At 41.9% G+C, this 18,891-nt stretch overlaps 1 long non-coding RNA gene across 1 annotated transcript; it reads left to right on the top strand.

The window, feature by feature from the left end:
* Nucleotides 1-1,636: 1,636 nt before the first annotated feature.
* LOC133206466 (uncharacterized) lies at nucleotides 1,637-18,665 on the top strand. Its single transcript, XR_009723783.1, has 4 exons — nucleotides 1,637-3,465; nucleotides 8,779-8,904; nucleotides 17,532-17,694; nucleotides 18,340-18,665. It is a non-coding gene; the product is annotated as an uncharacterized LOC133206466 (long non-coding RNA).
* Nucleotides 18,666-18,891: the final 226 nt, after the last annotated feature.

Raw genomic sequence — 18,891 nt, forward strand, 5'->3', positions numbered from 1 at the left:
TAAATTAATCCATTCCCATGTAACACTTTTGAATCATACATAGGAGGAATTGGAGCAGAATCTGGTCCTCAATTAGATATTTTATGAAAATATGCAGACACAAATTATGAACTTCAGGCCTAGATCAAAATCTAAAAAAGTCACAAAGGAAAAAAAAAAAAGTAAAAGCAGCCACACCTTCAACATCTGATAAACAGGGCTTTGAGCTGTGACGAACTGCTAGTTCTGGGATAAAAAGTGTCACTGAGAATCCTGATGTGTAACTTCTTTGCAAGGCCAGCCCTGTCAATGGGGCTAGCAAGTGCAGCAAAACATTCGGGCCTGCTAACTGTCCACTGAAGATGTATAGGTGATGCCATATTGGAGATTTGCTGCTTGCCTGGGGTAACAAAGCCCTTAGAGCAGCCAGCCCTGCTTTTCTGCATCTTTCAGTCTCAAATGCTGCTGTCTATTGCTGAGAGGATCTGTTTCCCCATATGTATTAATTTGTAATATTAAAAATAGCTCCTTCATGCCTAAAGACTGAGTGAAGAGGGAGGTATTCTTCTCTTTTGTTCCATCATCCCTGGAGATTCCCCATAGCCACAATGCCTTTTCAAACAAGTTCAAAGCAACAAGTTTTAACATTAGTTAGAAACTTATCCTCACAATATAAGGAAGCAGGCAAAGAAGGTTTTGTGTCCAGTATGTGCAAACTACTCCATAGAAGGGGCAAATCAACTTCTCTAGGAAACAAAGAGATTGTCTGGTGTTCAGAAATCAGGCCATAATGCATAAAGGCATTTAGGTGATTGAGTCAAACAAGTTTCCCAAATGCCTTTGTGGATCTTAGTGCATATGTATATATATGCTATATGGCTTTTTTTAGTCCTATATAAAAAGCTATATGGCTTTTCTTAGTCTTAGGAAGAGAAAGCAGAGAGATCTTATGACTATCTGCAACAACCTAATTGGAGGGTGTAAAGAAGAAATGCCCCAAAGGAGAGAGGAACATTAGGTTACTGACTTCCAGACACTCGAGGTGTATCTAAAAGAGGATTGCACCTCTATCTTCCTTTTTCTGACATCCATTCCTTGCAGACACAGGGAAAGCACTCATTAATCTTCCTCCATTTGTTTTCTATATTTCTGGAGAATTTTAAATTGACAATTTGGCCCTTTTGACCAGTTCACTTTCCCTTGCAGGGAATTTTCTCAGTTCCTTTTTACCTTTGAGACCTTGTACACTCAAGCTATTTGCAACATCTACTTTACATTACATTCAGCTCAACTTATTTGGCATTTCAGGCTTCACAGCTCCTTGCCCATATCCTGACTCAGAAGCCCCAGCCTTAAAACACAGTCCTCTATATTATGACTGCAAGCATATGACTTTTTTATTCTGCTTCTGATCTATCTCTGGATCAGCTTAGTTTCTTGTCCTCATTGTCTTCATGCCCCTTAAAACGCCTTTTTTCTGTCTGTAAAAAAAGGACTAATAATGACTTTAAAAAGTGGACTCCACTTTGACATTAACAATCAGAAGCATCCTTGTCATGATTAAGCATCCTGAGTCATAAATGTGCTGCTACCTGCACATGCCAGGCAAATAACTAACTAACAAATACAGCGTAAGATTCTGTAGGCTATGTCTCTTACAGACCTCTCTGGTGATGTGAAATATCATTGTGTGAACTTCCATGGAAAGGGAAAGAACACCGGTTTTGTTGCATATGGCAGAAGTGACAATGGGGACTTGCAGTTTAACAAGCCCTCTACACAGGAAACAAAAGTAATTCTAAATTAACATAACTAATTAGCAGCCTTAGATAACGTAATTGCTATGCAGAACTTCACAGTTTTAGTTAGCATTATGTATTAACTACTATGTAATTATTAAGGCACCACACTCAGCACCAGCAACTTAATTATCATTAGTATTGCGCCAGTCTCAAGCTTGAATGCTGACGATTAATAAACCACAATTATTTATACTGTAATTGTGTCATTTTAATTAAACTGAAAATGCACTTCGTTTGCTTTTTGTTACAATGTTAATTTTTTAAATTAAGGTCAGGTCTTTTCGTCAAGCTCTTTTTTTTTTTTTAATCTCTAATTGCAAGTTAGATAGACTGATCTCTTGTCATCCTGAGAAAACATTGTGACTGTTGGTGACAAGTGAATTTTGGGGTAATAAAACAACCTCAGTGCTCTCGAGTTATGCCATCTCAATGCCAATAAACAATATCTTGATATGTTATTTCCATGATTGTTAAGTAACCTCAATATATGTAAATCCCATTTAATTTTCTTTTAGAATTAGTCTCTGCAAGGGTCGTTTTTTTATTACATTATGACAATGCTTAGTGGGCCCTGTTGAAAACAGAGAATTTACAGACCAACAAGACCAAAGTTGAAGTGTAGGCTTACCAATGTAAAATTATCTGCTCATTGTCACCTAATATGTCACTGCCACAGCCAGGAACAGAGTCAAGGCCTCCCAGCTCTTATTTCCGTGTTCTGCCTGCTAGATCACATTGCTCCTCATGTTAGTAAGTTGAGAAATGCCAAGTGTGTGGTGAGGCAGAGCCTTAGTCCCTATTTTCATAACAGGGTTCCTGGCCTTAGTAATAATTAAAGATTTTTTTTAATGCATTTTTGTAACTCCTCTGACTTCAGGGGATTTCTTTTTTATTTACACAAGATGGATCAGGCCCAGGATTAATAGCTTTCCTCAGAGTGCTTGAGTACAGCAATATTTGCTTATATAGAGGAGGAATGATTTCCCTGCCATTACCCAGATAAATTTACTATGAATTTGCAGCAAGTTCTGCCCCAGTTTTTGCCCTCTGAGAGACTCTCAGTGCTAACCATTAGAAACTTTATAGGTAAGCTTCAGTTTCTTTTTATATAGCCAGAATTTAACTTAACTCAAAATGTCAGTGTGTTTGCCTTGAGGGAGAATAGAAAGGAGAATTACCTAGTCCATTTCAGGGATTAGTCTTACTTGTGCTTTCTTTATTGCAGTATCTTCCAAGTTACAGGGCTGGAAGCCCAGAGGTTAAATGGATGAACACTGGATCAAAAGCAAGGCTTTTGGGAGCACAGTGAGTGAGGATTTGTCAGGTGGACTGACTGAAAGCCATGACAGACAGAAAACAAATACTGGAAAATATCCAAAGGGGGAAAAATATTCTGTCAGTTCAGGAAAGAAACAGGTTATGGAAAGGAGGCTGCTTTGGGATGGGCTGCTTAAAACAAAAGCAAGGAATTACCGGACTTTGGAAGTTGAAGGAAGCAAACATGGAAGCTAAGAAGAGGGAAGAGAATAAAATGTTATAATTGCAGTGCCACTTAAATGTTATCTACATGTCTGAACAACAGTGAAATGACTGACCGCCAAGAAAGGGGAAACCAATTGCCTATCCATAGAGACAGTACAGGTATCTCTGGAGCTGTATGTTAAACTTGTGATGAAACAAACAGGTAAAGAAGCTTTCAGTCTATAAGGAAGAGAAGTCTCTTTGCCATGCAGATTTATAAGCATGTGTATCATTTCTACCTTTTACAGAGGTCTAGTAAAAAAGACTAATGCCCAAATCTTTTTTCCATATGGGATGAGAGTAGGTCAGTAAGGTAAAAAGGAAAACCATCACAAAAACTGATGCTAAAGCAGATCAACAGGTAACAGGAAAGACGAGCCTTTTGTGAGAAAACTAATACTAGCTCTCCCATCCACTTTCAAATTCCCCTTTTTACACTGGAAAAATCCTCCTTTTTAAAGGTGTAATTAGCAATAATTGGAGGGCTGGATGTTCTCGTCATTCGTCGTTCGATTCTTCTGCTGCTGTAACTTCTCTGAAGCTGCTAGGGATTTATATACGCAAAAGAAGAATCACAAAGCCCCCTACTCTAGGGTTCACTTGCCTATTGTTTTTGTTGCAGATCTCTTAATCTTTGGAGATTATTCTTCAGTTACTTAAGCATTCTGGCTGAATTTCAAGACATTGGAATAATGAGCAGGGTGAGGATGGGGGATTTCCAAGCAATCAAAAGAAGCACTTTCATTTTGTCCTGAAGCAGACATATAAAGTTAAGGATGGCAGCTTGATTCCTGAAGCTGTTGGAGGCTTTAGGAATGACAATACTTGCCAATTTAGTGGGGAGATAACAGAGCTGATTTACACCAGCTAAAGACAGGGCTAGATACTCTAGTGCTGCACAAACATCACAGAATTGTCCTATATGATGGCCTCTTTAGCTTGGAAAGATGTCAGCTGAATTCTACTGCTTAGATAAAACAAAAGGATGCTAAAGCTTTTCTCAGTCAGATTTATTATCAGTATTCTAATCTGTATCTGGTGAAAAGAGTGTGACCCTCTCTTACAGAGGTAATCCCTGACAGAGTAATCCCAATTTCTATCACTTTAAGATTACTTAGCTGTATTACACTTTATCTTAATGCCCCTGGGAAACTCAAGCTGAAGAACAATTCTATGACCAATTTTCAAAGCAGCATCGTGACAAAAATATTATTACACCAGTATTTCTGGGTCTATAGCAGCTGCCACTAAATTCTAAATAGAGTTAAAAATACTAGGATCAACCGGTAAATCTCTAAATTTATGGGATATGGTTACCAGAGGGACTGCCTCTTGATTTCTTTGCAGATGCCTTGGCTGAGATTTCTAGGGGTGCTTCAGTGGGAATTATGGACTATAAATCAAAGAGTTCACAGAGAGAATGCTTTTCACAAGGATGGGGTAAGGGCTGGAGATACTTGGATCAAATCTGTATTTTGTAAAAAAAGAAAGGAATTGATTACAATTTTACAACAAATAACATATATACGTAGTTCATAGGGTAGGAATAAACAGCAGGGCATCTGTCTTCTCTGCACAGGTGCTTTTATGAACTTACATACATTTTATTACTCCTGTGTACTATATGCTTTTGGGGCAAGAGGCAAGTGATTTTCTGGTGCAAAGCACTGTCCCCTGGAAAATTCCTCTTTAGTTTCAGTGGCTCTAGATCAGACCTATTAGAAGGAACAGCCATAGCAAAAACCCTTAAAAGAAATCCAAGATACTTAAATGTTGACAACTGCTCTACAGAGTAATAATTTTTTCATAAAGCACACAGAGTTCAAGGAGTATGATCTCCACGCAGTGAATCAGATAAATCTTGACTGTTTTGCATAATTGTTCAATATTTTTCTATTACTTTCATTTAAAAAGCTTTTTATTATGACTATTTGCACTCCACATGTTGTCTTTCATATAATGTTTGGGATGTAATATACTTCTCATTTTTTAAAACTAAAAAAAACCCCCAAAGACCCAAAAGAGAATAAAACCAAAATTAAATGATTCCGTTACATGGTTGAGCATATTCACCTTCCATTTCACAGGGTTTCTTCAGAAGGAGGAGCACTGCAAAGGTCTCAAGGTCCATGTTTCTTTAAACAGTAACTAGAAACACAATCGTACTAAAAATGCATGAAATAGTAAGCCAAATCTCACTTGAGTATAAACAATATTGGGTTTCATGTAAGCCATAATAAATCAAGAGAAGTACACACAGTCCCATGGTTTTTTATGCTCAATTGCTTTTGCCACAGTTCCTTCACCAGTTCTTTTTAGGTGAATTCATAGGGAAAACAGAAAAGAAAATGAGCATCCCCCGACCCTCCACCTTTACGTTTGTTTACTTGTTTCTTTAATTAGGTTCAACTTTTGTTTATTTTAGTTAGATCTTTCCTAGTTTTCGCTGACTTATGGTTTCTATTGTCTTGGTAACACGGCAGTCCTGCTCCATCTCTCTTTTCCAGTTAGCCATAGAGAGCATTAATATCAGCCATTGTCTTCCTGTGCATTTACTAGTCCTCAGAGGGTGTGATGGAAGTCAGAAGCTGAGTATTCCTGGGCCAGGTTCTCACTGTCAGCACAGATCTAAATGAAACATAAATCATTGCATCTGTTTCAAAGCATATCGTACACCAATTCAAGTAGATATTTGGCCCGTTTTGGAAATGTAGCTATTGGATAGCGTATGAAATAACTGAGGAGTTAAGCAGTCTGGTTTTAGTAACTTTAATAAGTAGTCCCTCTGGGCTCATTACAACTAAAACCCAATTCTTGTACTCTATTTACATACGCCAGTTTGAATTTCATGGCTGTTTCTTGGTTCCACATGGTATTTGCCCATTTGTTGTCAAGGCTGGAAAGTGGGTAGCAAATGGAGCTGGGAATGTTAAGAAGCAGACAGGATAGTCTCATGCTTAAGGTAAACATTGATACTCTGGGATTGTATTCTTTTGCTGCTACTGTGGTAGACCTCGGATGACATGCTGCAAGATAAGAAGTCAGATATTTGACACGAGTTCATTAATCGCTTCCTACTCCATAACTATCTGATCAAATGTGTTAATTTGCAGCTAAAATTAGCATCAATTAGAACTATTTAATTTATAATGTCTTAACACAGGGTGAATAAACAAGTTGCATCTAAATCACTTTGTCTCAATTTCCATCTGGAAAATGGGAATAAAAATAACTAATCTAAGAAGAATGTTGTTGGAGAATGCAAGTGTGAAGTATTGGCATATTACAGTGATGACTACCACAGGAAAACCCACAGGAAAATTAATAATTGCTTTTTTACAAGGATTTGATAAATATTAAGTAAATAAGCAAACTCTGCTAATCAAACAGCAAAGATAATGAAATTAATTTTTGTTAGCTAAAGTTAAACACTCTTGAATTAAAATTGGTATGGCCACCCCAAAAAAAAAACCCTAAAATCCTGACATAAGATTGTGTTGCAATACAATCAGTTTAAACTGAGGAACTTCCCAACTTTAAAGCTGCCTGGCTTTGTAACCTTAGTGATGAAGCTATTGTTATCAATATGAAAAACAGCAAACGCACTGCTGAATACAATTCTGAAACATTGCTTTTTTAAAATGAAAAACGTATCAGCCTCTATGCAGTATGTAGTAAGGCTCCATGCATCATCCCCAAACTTATAGCATATAAGCCCTGAGTGAATTTTCTGATAACTTACAAGTAAATCCATTAAGCAGATTAAGTTAAATTAATTAAAACCAGTATCCTACCAGAGATCTGTCATCTGTGATGGCACTTTTGAATTGGGCTTGAATGATCCCCCTGACAAATAACACAGATATATCCAACTTTTTTTGATAGTAAAAAACTATCAAAATCCCCTCTTTGAAGGGAGGCAAGCAATTGTTATGATTACTTAGGTTAGTAACAAGCTTGACTCAAGTTAGCATGTGTCAGCATTTGCAGAGATCAAGCAAAGGAAAATGAAGAAGGGGTCTGAATATCTTTGTCTGAACAGGGAAAAGCAATTTTAAACTGCTAGCTGGAGTGAAGACTCATGAGAGTAATGAACTGGCGGTTTAAATGATTATTAAGTTGAACAGTGTCTGCCAGGAGGACACAGAAAGCTTTGTCAGCAGGGAAGAAAACCAAAACTACAATCTAAGAGACTGACAGCTCCTCATACCAATATCCTCTTATTTTCTATATTCCCAGAAGACTTGGGAGCAATGCAGGTTTCCTCAGAGCACACTGAAGGAGCAAAAGCCTAGGTTAAGCATTGTGTCTGATTTGAATGTCCCAAGAGTGACGTCTAAGTAGTGTCCTTGTCTGGAAATTGCTCTAAGAAGCAGTTCAACTGCTTAATTTTAAGCTTGCACTTAAATGCATGACTGAAATTCTGCCTGTGACTCTCTGGATTGTGACCACTTTCTCACTGTCAATATTTTGTATAACTTTGCCCTTCCTAGGCTGTTGCTCCTTAAGGTGCCTTTAGACAAGAACATGGTAAAGGTGATATTCTTCCTAGAAAGACCAAAGGGCTCCAGTTTGCTTTATGTATTTCCTGCTTTCTCTTCACTCTTTCCATAGTGCATCTTCCACCTGTAAATCTTTGCAAAGACTCTGATCACTCTGCCTCATGTCCTTGTGGCTAAGTTGCTGTGTTGAGCAAAAAGATGGACTATACCTCATTCTCTAACGCTGCAGAGATCCCATTGCCAGATCTGAGGGGCTGTAGAAAAATTACTTTGTTCATATGTTGGGGATCCAAATAACACTTCATTATTTGCAGTCCATCCCATTCACGGACACCCTCTTGTCATGGGGAAAGAGCTTGCATGCCCTTGTGAGGTTGAGAGCTATGCTGGTGGTGGCATATGCCTCCAGTAGGGTCTCCCATGCCAGACAGGTCTCAAATGAAGGGTCAGACAAAGTGTGTCCATGGGCAGGATGGGCTCACTAGCCTTCGGGCAACCATCCTAGGAGAAGGACAGCTACAACTTCAAACCCAGGCAGATGAAGCTTGTTTAGCCTTATAAGGCCATCCATCTAAGAGAAGGATACTCTAACCAAACCTATGACCTAAGGACTTTGCTGTCACCATCCAAGCTTGCTTGGCCCTGGCAGATAAACCTCAGGTGTAAAGGGTGGGGCCAGTTCTGCGCACGCTGTGCCTTACCTAAAAAATCCACTGCACAGGCCAGAAGGGTTTATTTGTCAGCACGCTTGTAGTAAGCATGGGTAAAGCCCTTCCCCAATCTTCGTTCGTGAAGTCAAGCCATCATTTGGAGTCTGCCCACAAGTGATGGTGGGGTATGAGAGCTTTATTGACAGGTAGCCAGCAGCAGAAGAGAACGATAATATCCCTGTATGTCAGTTTGACTCCCACAGAAAGAAGCCACTTTGGTACCAGTTTACAGACTAGAGGTGAAAGTACAATTTTTTCATGCAGCAAAACCAGAGGCCTCGGTGCTTGCCTCCTTTCTGTCTTTGGAAATCAATGGGAATACAGTGCTGTAACTCTAAGTTACTAATGAAGTGAGATGGATATTTTTACAGATGAGTTCTAACCCACAAGGTAAGTCAAAATTCATATAAATGGAAACAGTCGCTGCATCAGTTCATAGGGATGTACGGTTTAATTCCTCAATTTGTATACAAACACTAAATCAATAGGATTCCTGTGTATGCAAAACTCACTCAAGTCAATTATCTCTACTGGGTGCTAGATTAGACTCTGCTTGCGGGACAGACAGTGTGTATGTTGACTGAAACAAAAAACAAGGATACTAGGAGATGTACTTTGAAGATACCACATAACTGAAGAATAAATTTACATTTTTTAAAAAGCAAAATTATTAAAAGAATTGTCATTAGCACTGTATTGATAAAGATAACCTCTTCCATTTGACTTTCATCTGTCCACTTACTTATGCTTGCATTGCTATTCTACCTGTTCCTAAATCATGTTGAGCTCTATATTTACTCACATGTCTAAAAGATGACAAGGCAACTGATTTATTAGCTACCCCAATTTGCCTCTCTTTGTGTCCTTTTAAGTAGTCCATCCTCACTGAACTTAAACACCCATAAAGCAACACCACCATCTACAGCTCAAAGATCAGACTCTCCACCATAATTGCACCTCTCTGTCCTGAGCTCAAGCTGTGTCAGATAGCAGAATTGAATTGCTGAGGGGAGTAGCTCGAGAGAGGACACCTTGAACACCGGAGCGGGGGAGATCAGCGTCCAGGAGCCTCAACTCAGAGCGACAAGAGCCACCGAGGGAGCCTCAAGTCCTCGACAGGACCTGCCCAGGAGCCGGCAGCTCAGCTGACGCGAGCAGGGACTCACAGGGGGCGGAGCCAGGAGGGGCGGTGCTAGCACTGACTGGTTAAAAACCTGCCTCAGGGAGTGCGAGCGACCAGGAGTGGGTCAAGGTAGATCATGCTGGCAGGTGAGCGGGACGGTGAGCGGGACGGTGAGCGGGACGGTGAGCGGGACGGTGAGCGGGACGGTGAGCGGGACGGTGAGCGGGACGGTGAGCGGGACGGTGAGCGGGACGGTGAGCGGGACGGTGAGCATTCGCCGTATGACCGGGGCCCGGTCTGGGACCTCTGCTCTGGCTGCCTTGGCGGTGGCCACCATAGGCACCCAGACAGAGCCGATGGGGGGGGGGGGCTGCAGTGCAGGCTTCGGGGTGTAGAGAGTGCCTGCGCTGGTCTGGTGAGGGAAAGGTACACAATGGGCAGGGCTGCACTCAGTGCTCTCTGGTGGAGGTCCTCCTGCAGCAGGTGGCTGAGCTGCAGGATGCTATTAATGGACTGCAAGATGTCAGGGTAGCTGAGAGGAAGCAGGAATGTTTGCACCAGGCCCAAAATGTTCAGGGGCCTCAAGCTTCCTGTCTAGCTCATGAAGGAATGAAGGAGGCCGTGAACCTGCAAAGCTGGGAATTGGTGACAAACCAACAAAAAAGGGAGGAAAAGGACAATTAAAAGCAAGGGACTTCCTCCTAAATCTGTTGTCCCCACGCAGAACTGCTTTGCTGTCCTGCAGGGGGCTCATGAGGAAATGCACTCGCACCAGAAGCAGCCAGCTGATCACTGCTAAAGATGATCTCTACTGGTGCTGCCACGAAAAAGCGGCGGGTCGTAGTAGTAGAGGATTCTACTTTGAAAGGGACAGAAGCACTCATCTGTCGGCCTGACCCGGTCTCAAGGCAGGTGTGTTGCCTACCAGGGGCATGCATCAGGGATGTGTCAGAGAGGCTTCCTGCTCTAGTAAGCCCCATGGACTATTACCCACTTCTGGTGATACATGTGGGTGCTAGGGTTATAGATAGTAGTAGCCTGGGGAACATAAAGAAGGACTACAGAGCCCTGGGAGAGGTGGTTAAGGGCTCTAGAGCTCGGATAGTCTTTTTGTCTATTCTCCAGGATACAGGGGAGGACCTAAAAAAAGCTAGGAGGATTAGCCGGCTTAATAAATGGTTAAAAGGGTGGTGTCATAGTCAGGGGTTTTGGTGCCTAGAACATGGGACCCAAGTTTGTAGGCCAGGTCTAGCGGGGGCTGGTGGAGCTGGTCTAAAGGGGAAGAGCAGTTTTGGTAGGAGGCTTGCCAGGCTGGTCATAGAGGCTTTAAACTAGATGTGTTGGGGGAGGGGGGCATCATTCCATCCCAACACACCCAGTCTGTTGCCAGCACCTATAGTAAATGCTCAGAGCAATGTAGAGATATTCCAGCTGCTCCAGCCAATGAGCCGGCTTCATTTGGAGCTCGGCTCAGATGCCTCTATACAAACGCCCCTACCATGGGGAACAAACAAAAGGAATTAGAGATGCGTGCACGTCTATGAGGGTATGATAAAATGGGCATCGCAGAAACATGGTGGGATGGCTCCTTTGACTGGAGTGTTGGAATGGAAGGTGACAGGCTCCTTAGAAAAGACAGGCATGGCAGATGCGGAGGGGGAGTTGCCTTTTATGTTAGGGATAGGCTGGAGAGTATGGAACTCTGGGGACAGGTGATCAGTTAACAGAGAGTTTGTGGATCAGGGTTAAAGGGAAAACAGCGATGGGAGACATTACTGTGGGGATCTGTTACAGACCGCCTGATCAAGGAGAACCTGCGGATGAAGCACTCTATAGACAGATAGGAAAAGCCTCATGCTCACAGGCCCTTGTTCTCATGGGGGACTTCAAACACCTGACATCTGTTGGAATGACGGTACCGCCCGGCACAAGTAATCCAGGAGGTTCCTCAATTGTGTGAAAGACAACTTCCTTCTGCAAGTAATAGAGGAGCCGACAAGGAGAGGTGCCGTGCTTGACCTCGTGCTCACCCACAGGGAAGGGCTTGTTGGAAATGTGGCACTGCAGGGCAGCCTTGGATGCAGTGATCATGAGATGGTTGAATTTGAGATCCTCAGGACAGTGAGAAGAGTGTGCAGCAGGCTCACTGCCCTGGACTTCAAAGGAGCAGACTTTGGCCTCTTCAGGAACCTGCTTAGTAAGGCTCCATGTGATATAGCCCTAGAGGGCAGGGGATCCCCAAGACTCTTGGTTGATCTTCAAGGATTACCTGCTACAAGCTCAAGAGTGTTGCATCCCAACTAGAAGGAAGTGCAGCAGGAGGGCCAGGAGACCTCCTTGGATGGATAAGGAGCTGCTGAGGAAAATTCAAATGAAAAAAGTCTTATAGAAAGTGGAAGCAAGGACAGGCGGCCTGGGAAGAGTACAGGGATGTTGTCTGGGAAGCTAGGGACCAGGTTAGGAAAGCTAAGGCCCAGTTAGAATTAAACTTGGCTAGGGATATTAAGGATAACAGGAAGGTATTCTACAGGTACGTAGCAAATAAAAAACAGACTAGGGAGAACGTAGGCCCCCTCAGGAAGCTCTCAGGTGAACTAGCTACACAGGATTTGGAGAAGGCTGAGGTTCTCAATGACTTCTTTGCCTCGGTCTTCACTGGCAAAGGCTCTGACTGCACCACCCAAGTCTTGGAAGGCAGACGCAGGGACTGTGAGAATGAAGACCTTGGGCCCACTGTAGGAGAGGAACTGGTTCGAGATCATCTTAAAAATCTGAATGTGCACAAGTCCATGGGTCCTGATGAAATCCATCCACGGGTCCTGAAGGAGCTGGCGAATGAAGTTGCTAAGCCGCTGGCCATGAAAAATCCTGGCTGTCAGGTGAAGCTCCTGAGGACTGGAAAAAGGGAAATAAAACCCCATTTTCAAGAAGAGGAAAATGGATGATGCGGGGAATTACAGACCAGTCAGTCTCACCTCTGTGCCTGGCAAAATCTTGGAGCAGATTCTCCTGGAAGGCATGCCAAGGCACATGGAAAACAACAAGGTGCTTGGTGACAGCCAGCATGGCTTCACTAAGGGCAAATCCTGCCTGACCAATTTCGTGGCCTTTTATGTTGGGGCTACATAACTGATGGACAAGGGTAGAGCAGTGGATGTCATCTACCTGGATTTGTGTAAAGCGTTCGATGCTGTCCCACACAACACCCTTGTCTAAATTGGAGAGACATCAATTTGATGGATGGACAACGCGGTGGATAAAGAACTGACTGGATGGCTGAAGGCAAAGAGCTATGGTCAATGGCTCAGTGTCCAGCTGGAGACCAGTAATGAGTGGTGTCCCTCAGGGATTGGTGTTGGGACTGGTCCTGTTCAAAATCTTTGTCGGTAGCATGGAAGCTGGAATTGAGTTCACCCTCAGCAAGTTTGCCGATGACACCAAGCTGTGTGGTTCGGTTGATATGCTGAAGGGAAGGAATGCCATCCAGAGGGACCCTGACACGCTTGTGAGGTGGGCTGATGCCAACCTGATGGAGTTTAACCATGACAAATGCAAGGTCCTACATTTGGGTCGGAGATCCCAGGCACAGCTACAGGTTGGGCAGAGAAGAGATTCAGAGCAGCCCTGCGGAAAAGGACTTGGGGGTGCTGGTCGATGAGAAAATGAACATGAGCCGGCTTCAGTGTGCTTGCAGCCCAGAAAGCCAGCTGTATCCTGGGCTGCATCAAAAGGAGTGTGAACAGCAGGTCGAAGGAGGTGATCCTGCCCCTCTACTCTGCTCTCGTGAGACCTCACGTGGAGTACTGTGTGCAGTTCTGGTGTCCTCAACATAAAAAGGACATGGAACTGTTGGAACAAGTCCAGAGGAGGGCCACGAGGATGATCAGGGGCTGGAGCACCTCCCGTATGAAGACAGGCTGAGAAAGTTGGGGCTGTTCAGCCTGGAGAAGAGAAGGCTGCATGGAGACGCATAGCAGCCTTCCAGTATCCGAAGGGGGCCTACAGGGATCCTGGAGAGGGACTCTTCATTTGGGACACTGTAGTGACAGGACAAGGCATAATGGGTTAAAACTTAGATAGGGGAAGTTTAGATTGGATATAAGGAGGAAATTCTTTCCTGTTAGGGTGGTGATGCAGTGGAATAAGTTGCCCAGGGAGGTTGTGAATGCCCCATCCCTGGCGGTGTTCAAGGCCAGGTTGGATGAGGCCTTGGGTGATATGATTTTGTGTGAGGTGTCCCCTGCCTATGGCAGGGGGGGTGGCACTTGATGATCTTAAGGTCCTTTCCAACCCTAACTATTCTATGATTCTATGATTCTGTTCTATGATTCTAAGAGTACCAAATTTCTTCTGTTGAAAATATACAGTATCTCTTTAATTTTCATTATCCAAAATTAGAGGTTGGTTTAAAAACAGAAACAAACAAACAAAAACCAAACAAAAGAAATTAAACACTTCAATGTAATTTAAAAGAAAGATTATTCTGTGTCTTCATCCTGCATTCTGATTTCTGCAGTACAGTACTACCCATGATAACATAGAATTACAGAAGGGATAGGATTGAAAAGGACCATGAGATCACATAGTTCCAACCCCCCTGCCCCGAGCAGGGACACCTCCCACTAGACCAGGTTTCTGAAGGTCCTTTGTAACCCGGCTTTGAATACTTCCAGGGATGAGGCCTCCAGAGCTTTTCTGGGCAACCTGTTCCAGTGTCCCACTACTCTCAGAAAAGCACTATCAGAAAGGCGTGAAATGCCTTTCTGTGGTGCATAGTAAGTAGAAAGTTTTAGTTCCAGAGCAATGCAAATTCCTCACAAATCGGTGCTTCTGTATTTCTGTGGAAAAAAACCCACCTTTGTTGGCAGTTGTAACTCATTAGGTGTATGTTACTGAGAGAGACTTCTTTTTCTGCTACTAGAAATAGAAACCACAGAATAAAGATTGTTTTACCACTGTCATTTTCCAGTGATTATTTCTTACGTTTTTGTGTGCCATGTTGCCAACCACACTGTGGCTTTGGCAGGCTAAAAGGGATACCTCCTCTCAGTTTCACAAAGGTAGTTATCAGGCTGCATTGCACAGCTGAGGGAACTATGGTCTCCACAGTGGCAGTGATAAAGCTAAAATCTTGTTACTTGCAGATAATAGGAGTTGAAGGGAAGTGAGAGACTCCACAACTGCTATTCTGTCCCACGGCCTTTACCCCTGCCTCCCCGAAGTAGTAAAGCCAATTTGTTGGTGGCTTTTGACTCCTTGTCTGCCCTAGAAAGCTTTGTTAGTGCTTTTTGTACAAGTCTAATCTGGGAGACGCAAAAGCTTCAATATAGAAAAGGCCAGTGATTACCTGAATTTACTGTCTGTAACCCTGGCTGTGCCTATTTATGCACCATATTTTCTATTGTCACCAGATGTACAGTTATGCAGAGTAACGCATACAAATTGTTCTTAAGATGAAATCCTAAGTCACTCATGTTGCTGTTCACAGCTTTCAGCACCAAGATGCTGGTTTATAGCTTTGGCATTAGTCCAGGCAAGAAAGCTCTGTTCAAGTCTTCTGTAGTGTGTTTTCACATGATTAACCAATTCATGATCAAAGGGGCTTAAATGTTCTGTTTAAGTATTTCAGGGAACTGCAGGTAATAGACATTTAAATTAAAAATAATAAAAAAAAAGCAACCCCCAGACACCCAAAACCCCAAATGTGTGTCAATTTACTTTGCTTCAATAGAAAACTAAAGGTCCACTGGACAAGGGAGTTTCTTTTAGTGAAAAGCCACAGGAAACTTAATAAGATTTCACTTCAAACAATGTAATCCATGAGGTCAGTGGTACCTGATACTAATTTACACTGGATGAAAATCTGAGTTTGTTTGTTTATACTTCCAGACACCTACAGTATTCATGCCATGCCATATTACACTACTACTTAAAGGAGTTAGAACTGATAATAGAAAATGACTGTGTATGCTGAAAAGTGATTGACAATAAGTTGTTATTAGATGCAGCCATAGGGATCTGTTGTGCAAATACCTAAGCAATCAGCAGAGAAGACTCAGAAGAATTCTGAAGATGCCATTCACAGAGAATTCATTCTCTAAGGAGCCACAGATGTCAGCAAAGAGAACTCAGTGGCCTGGTTTAGCATTCGGGTTATTGCCAGTAACTTCAGTGTACCCAACCTGCAGTCTAGGAGGATCCCAGTCTTGTCAGAAAAAAAATAATTTTTGGGGTGGGTCTCGACAGTATTAACTGCAAAACCTGACTGCAGTCTGAGATCAGGACTCCCTACCCAAGCTGTCTTCAGCAGGACTTTTAAATTTGCCACTTTGACCACTAGAGGGTAGTAACATACATTTGCGCTAGGTGGCTTATGAACAGGAGAATCGAGTAAGACGTGGAAGATGATAAAAGGAAAATCTGGTGTACAAAGAGAAGGTGTCAGACCTCACCAAAGTGTGTGTTGTGCCCTTCATACATGTGTCACTGTATAGGCAATCATTCACTACTGTGAATCTATGAGATCAAGAATTATGGGCCAGCTAGGAGATCCATCTGTGAAATTCCGTGTTTAAAGTTAGTCATATGCATACTTGTTTTCAAGATGTTGCCTTAGACAATAGAGAACAGAAAGTAACATGCTACATTGTTTTCCATAGTTGTATGGGTAGCTGGGAATAGCTTAAATGCGTTGTACATTACTGATGCTGGCATGATTTCTGTGTGAGAGAGCAAGAAGTTTTTGACTTGTAATTATCCAAACCTTTAAAGGTGGGGTGGAAATTTTCTTAAGTGATCTTGGTATTCAAACATCTGACTTGGGTTCACACAGAACTGACTTGCTGTCAAAAGGCTAGCCACGAGTCTGCCATATAAACAGGTACATTTTGCAGAAGCATCTCTCAAACAGTAGGATTAGGTATAGTTAGTTCATAAACCTGAATCTTCTCCTGTCTTTAAATATCTTATTCTCACCTGTCTTACTCTGTGTCCCTGATCCTGTTTATGCCACCTAGAGCTCTGTCTAGAGCACTCTTCAACTGTTATTACTCATAGTACAATTTTTGCCACAATGGGAACAAGAACAGCATCTTGACCCTTTTGGTTTCCAACTTTTCATGATTCTGTGTTTTACAAGCAAAATTGTTTCTACTTGTCTCCTTTGAGATAGTCAGCTTGATTTCACATCATCAGTAGTCAGATGGACCTCATGGCACATTCAAAGCTGCTAAGCTTTATCAGAAAGTATTTTGGTTTGGGGTTTTTTTGTTTGTTTGTTTTGAGTGTCCAAAGATTTCACAAGCTTTGGCAAGAAACAGAGAACAATAGCTGCCCTGTGGCTGTGGAACTGAGACTCTAAACTTGTTTTCAATCCCATTTCAGTTGTATACTTCTCAAATGATGCTGGGTAAATTATTTTATCTCTCTGTAGTACACGTCTGATTTTGTGAACTGGGGAGAGTCATTGCTGGGAGAGGGACTGCCACATACTTATGTCTGACAAGTACTTAAAATACAGCTCTTACTAAGGTTTAGACCTCTACATAAATTATAACAAAATCTAATAATCTGTAAATGCTGACATGAAAAATATGCATGAAGCAGGAATCCCCCTTTTCAGAAATGTTTTGTTTTTTTATAAATGTGTTCACCAGAATGGAAACAGTGTTAAGAGCAGGTCTTGACTTTATCACCACTGATGTTTATTTACTTGATACATTTAAAAAAAAGTGTATTTATACCTGCTCAGGACCCACTCTGGAGACTTTTTAGAGACATATGATACTCTTTCCATTTAAGTTCATTACAGTTAGTTTGCTTACTTCTACAGTTCCAGCTCAGGCCTATTTCATTATTAATTCTTTGCATGTGAGTTGTGTGTTGTTCATTTTAGGTATATTTTGTCTTTCTTAATGTAAGTGGGATAAATGGAAAAACCAATGAAATATCTCTTCTGTGGCCTCTCTCACCCTGTGCCTTGCAAGTTCTGGGACTGCTAGTGACAGTCTCTGTGAATTATCTGCTGGGGTGATGTTGTTCTGACCTGTAATAACAAGGTACATCATTGTTGGCTTGCATGTTATAAAAATGATGCACAATGCATCTAAAAGTTAGAATAATACTTTGATGCAGCTCTTTGTCAGTTCTACAAATGGTTGCAGTTAATCGATGCTATAAAACTTTCCTTCAGGCACTGGTATTCAGCGTTCACAGTAGGAAATGGAGTTTGAGTCTGACATTTTAAACACTGGTGGTGTTACCTAATGAAATAACTTGGGGTTTGAAAATTCCCATCAGTAAAAGAGCACAAAACTGCTGTTGAGTTAGGGTATTTAAAAACATCTTTTGAGCACTGGGAGAAGATGATATGTTGGACAGACACTATTATTTTGCTACACTTTTCCTGCAGACACTTTTAACTTGACCAGGGGTCTACTGTCCCATCTGTGCATCCATGTCACTTTCATCACCATTAATGGAAGCTATGTGTATGAGCTGATGAGGGCAAACACAGAGTTCAAAATTCTTTTTTTGTTTATTAAAAAGTGTCATGCAAGTCTTGTGAGAGAAGCCCTTGAGATTTTTTCTTTTTTTTTTTTCTTTCTTTTTTTTTTTTTTTACCTTGCCATAACAAACACTGTGGATTTAGCAAACATTTCAGGATTTCTGCGGGATACATTTTTTCATTTTGTATTTTAAAGATCTGTCATTATGAAATCAACTAGCTCCATCTCAAAGGGCTGTGCGAAGAAAAGAGACAGCGGAAAGTCACCCAGCTGATGACAAACCGTGTCAATTCCACAGGCTTTTATCTTATGTTTTGATAGTGAATTACAAGATAAACATTCTCTTACATGTAAGTGCATAAAGAATAAAGATGGCATTCGGAATTTTGCTCTTTATGAAGCCCTCAAAACGACAACCTATTTACCGTGGCCATTTTCTTAGGATTTCCTGAAATTCTGGACACTCAAAAAAGAATGACAGTAAAGATGTAAAAAGATCATGGAGGAAAAGGCTGAGAAAATAGAACCCTTCTGGGAATCACTTCTTATAGTACACTCTGTACTGCATCTGAGGCAGGCCCATGCCTAGAGGGCACAATCTATCCTTAAGTGTATGTGACCTACTAACCACAGTGAAAAAAAAAGACCAGGTGATCTGATTTACTGCTGTTCTAAGAGAATAACTTTTCCTCAGCAGGAGAAATCTGAAGAAGGCACTCATACTAATGTGTGCACTGCTACTCCCAC

Source organism: Neopsephotus bourkii, unplaced genomic scaffold, assembly GCF_033783945.1.
Source record: "Neopsephotus bourkii isolate Nb327-2 ecotype Australia unplaced genomic scaffold, CSIRO-AGI_Nbou_v1 NB_1792, whole genome shotgun sequence".
NCBI lineage: Eukaryota > Metazoa > Chordata > Aves > Psittaciformes > Psittacidae > Neopsephotus > Neopsephotus bourkii.